Consider the following 4275-nt stretch of genomic DNA (forward strand, 5'->3'; position numbering starts at 1 on the left):
AGTCAGGGCGAAGATCTCGATACATCTTCGTCGCCCCTGGATGGATGGAGACCCTCGACTTATGGGCCTCATCCATCAGAACCTGTCGTACTCTGCCCCAGTATGGAACCCAGACCCTCCCATGCAGGGTCAACAACCCTCGGCTGCCATAATCAAACGAGGCTACCCGGCCTACGATCCGCTCACACTTCTGGGGCTCTTCCTTCAGGCCCTCAACCTACGCCTTTCTAATCTGCTCCAACATTGGAGTAATCACTGTCATCCTCAAACATATATCTCTAATCGGTGCCACCACCTTCTTGCGGCTCAGGGCATCGGCCACCACATTCGCCTTGCCCGGGTGGTAAAGGATCTCACAGTCATAATCCTTCACCACATCCAACCACCGACGTTGCCTCATGTTTAGATTCGGCTGATCCATGAGGTACCTCAAACTCTTGTGGTCCGTGTAAATGGTACAACGGGCCCCGTAGAGGTAATGTCGCCAAATCTTGAGGGCGAAAACCACAGCCCCCAGCTCTAAATCATGTGTCAGATAGTTATCCTCGTGAGGCTTCAGCTGCCTCGACGCGTAAGCTATCACATGATCCCTCTGCATCAAAACTGCACCCATCACTACAAGAAAAACAACATTTTACGACGCGCAATGCGTGTCGTAAAACACTCAGACGATGCGCAAATACGCGTCAAGGAAGGCCCTGTCATAACGAGAGACGACACACTTTTGCGCGTCGTCTATTTACGACGCACGTTTATGACATGCATTTACGACGCACAGTTATGACACGCAATGCGTATCAAGGAAGGCCCTGTCATAAAGGAAGACGACACGCATTTGCGTGTCATAACCTTACGACACGCGTGTTTATGACACACAATGCGTATCAAGGAAGCCCCTGTCATAAATAAAGATGACACACATTTTCGTGTTATAAACTTCAATAACCATTTACGATATGCATTTACGACGTGTCTTTACGATACTCATTTACGCATAATACAAAAATATGTAAACAAATATATACCAAAACAATCAATTTCATCAAATAACATCATGTCGAAAAATTGTAATACATTGATATTAAGGGGATCTAATTGTACATTGTTATTAAGAGGTTTTCCCTAACTATATAACCTAATACTACATTGCATATCAAAGGACACATTCTGCAAAGTAATGCTATACAAACTAAAAAGATATACAAAAAGATGATAAACATGAAATTCCAACTAAGTAGAGTTGCATCTTGCCTTTCATAATTCTTTAAGACTAATGAACCCCTGCTCCGATAATTCTTGTGACCTGATCAAATAAAAGTAAAAAAATTAATATGCTAATATAATTAATAGATGAATCAAACAAGGAATGTTAGTTGCACATACTTGTGCCAAATGTGAGTGGTCAAATGAGGGAAAAGTGAACATTTGCAAGCTTTTTGACACCAGCCTACACACAAGCACATATACATATCAAACAAGGAATTTTAGTTTTAGTTTTTACCTTGTCTTTAACCAAACCACCCGATGTAAAAATCCCAGCATTTTCTAATGTAATTAAAACCTTTTTCTACAACAAATAATATTACCTTGGCCATAAGTTGTAAGCATTCGACGCATTATTGGTAGTAGAATCGGCTCAATGTGAGCAAAAATGTGAGGGAGCCCGCTCACTGATTCAAGAATGGTACTAATGGCAAGTAAACAACCCGCAGCTGCCAAAGCACCAAGATCATCCGCTTCATCATCAGCCTCTGAAGTATTGATACACTTCCAAAATGCAGCAGCCTGAAGTATCACATTCACATCAAAAAGTTAAAAGTTATAATGGGAAGGAGCAACTGCACCACTTCACATTTTCAATTGGAAAAACACATCACCAGACTCTGGCACAAGCCAATAGCATAGGGTGCCATCTCCTCTCCAAACTTGTCAACAATTGTCTCAAGTGTAAACACCAGATCCTCGTTCTCAACTTCATCCATTAGCTTGAAAAAATCTGAAAACAAACCATGTGTTGTAAGCCATGAATCAGTACAACTTCTTTTTCTGCATATATACGACTGACTATGTAGCAACATGCTTCCATTTATATATTTATTTATTATAACATCCTACGTTCGTAGCTACTTTCATATCTTTTTAGTACATACAGGATTCTACTTCCAATCTTTCTGTTATGAGCATCTCCAATGGAAGGTTATTTTATAGCTTATTTCTATTTCAACAATTCTTTGTTGACCATTGGAGTGGAATATGTTTTTTGGTATTTTATCCAACCACTTCAGTTATTTTTTAAACTTTGTTATATTTGACTAATAAATCTATTTTGTTAAATATGCAAAATAAAATTGAACATTTTTTGTATTAGAACTATATACATGATCAATATCAAATGGCATGTGTTCAAAAACAACAAATTGGATAAGGGGTCTTTAAACAATATTTCAAATAGATGCGGATACACATGTAATTGTTTAAAAAAAGGCTTTGCATTGGAGATGATATGTAAATATAGGTTGTTTTAAATAAAGTTGGTGAAAATATTATGGGGAAAAAATAAGAAAGGTAAACTACCGTGGATGCTCTAAGACATTGTACTTTATATAATTTACCTAATTATCGCATTGTACATTCAATAATTTTCTTATCAGGAAATACAAAATCTATCCAAATATAGCAGTGAAAACTGAAAGGTACAATGTTGTAATGGGAAGAAACAAAAGTAGGATACCATCAAGTAGGTGTGGAAGAATTGGCCTGATTTCGCTATGATCTGCAAATTAGAGAAATATTTTCCAAGCTTATTAAATTGTATATGTGTGAAAGAAAGAAAGAAAGCACAATATAAAAGAAGATCAGTTAAACTAGTTGTGCATTTTACCTTTGTAGGATTCAACAAAAGAACGCAATGTAAAAACAGAATCAAGACGAACTGGAAGCTCAGGGTCACGCATCCCAGCAACGACACTTTGTAGTGCTTTGCGGAAATTATTTGGGTCAGAGAAACTTATATGGGCATATTGTCCTGCAACCCACGCAGCCTAACATTTGAAAATAATGTTTTAGATTTAAAGTTTCCACCAAATAGGGATACAAAAAGATAATGACCATCAATCATCAACCAACACACACACACACAACATTAAATAACTTTTTTTTCGTTATATAATAAAATTTTTATACATAAACAACAATACAATGTTGCTTCATTTCTATGACAGTTTATGTTTCTGCTTTTATTGTTTATTAATATTAATATAATATAATGAAGAGGAAAGGAAACAAAAAATAGAAAATAAAGTATTATGAAACTTAGCTCACCTTTGCTCTGAGATGACCAACAGGACTGGCAAACTCGGGGAAAACATGCTGCACTAACATGGGCTCGAGCTCGGATTTATATGGTTCAGTCTGTTTCAATTTATCACACAGCGCTCCAATAGCAAGAAGTGCCCCATCCTTTTGTCTATAAGGCTTGAACTCAGTTGAAGCCTCTTCATATCTAATCAGTCAAAGTAGGACCATGATTGTTTGGACAAATTAACATGTTGTTTATGAAATAGCTAGAAGATTGGTATGTACACCTCTTAAAAATATCCACAATAAATAATATGAACTTTTGAAGGTTCTCTTTTCCACGTTTTCTTACCAGTTCGCTCACAAAGTCCATTGATGCGGTCCTGGGACTGTATAGGTCTTCAATAATATCTGCAGAAAATTATGGGAAGTATGGTTGATAAATATATATATATATATATATATATATATATATATATATATATATATATATATATATCAGATTAGAATGAGAGTCAAAAACTAACTCACCATAACCCTTCCTCACATACTCATGTGGATCTTCCTCCCAAAGGGCTTGATCATTGTCATTGAAGCACATAAGTGGAAAGATAATCTCAAACAGAACAACATTAAGTCTTGGTTGGAGCAGATTGTACATCGTAGTCTTGAAAAGACTGATGGACAAAAGTTGATGATTTCAAAAGGAATATGATAAGAAAAGGAAAGGAAAGTATTAAATCATGGATTACATGAAATGAAACAGACCTGTTGCTCAAGTATTGCAAAATAAGGTTGAAACCCTGTCAGGTAAATAGTCACCCATACGCAGCGCATTCAACAAGTTGAGATGACATTCCAAAAATTTTCCCGCATAGTTCTTCTGGAAGTGTTGCGCAAAAGCTTTGTTCTTTGGGTTTTTCAATTTTAAATCTCCAAAAGCTGAGAAAAAAGTAAAAAGTAAAAACTTGAGCAAGA

The 4275-nt window shown here is 36.6% G+C and overlaps 1 long non-coding RNA gene across 1 annotated transcript; it reads right to left on the reverse strand.

Moving 5' to 3' along the window:
• Positions 1 to 1596: 1596 nt before the first annotated feature.
• LOC145162886 (uncharacterized) lies at positions 1597 to 2775 on the reverse strand. Its single transcript, XR_013739411.1, has 3 exons — positions 2732 to 2775; positions 1878 to 1996; positions 1597 to 1785 (listed from the first exon to the last, which is right to left on the reverse strand). It is a non-coding gene; the product is annotated as an uncharacterized LOC145162886 (long non-coding RNA).
• Between the last annotated feature and the right edge of the window lie 1500 nt (positions 2776 to 4275).

This window comes from Lactuca virosa, chromosome 3 (genome assembly GCF_052849685.1).
Source record: "Lactuca virosa cultivar CGN04683 chromosome 3, Lactuca_virosa_CGN04683_v6, whole genome shotgun sequence".
Taxonomy (NCBI): domain Eukaryota; kingdom Viridiplantae; phylum Streptophyta; class Magnoliopsida; order Asterales; family Asteraceae; genus Lactuca; species Lactuca virosa.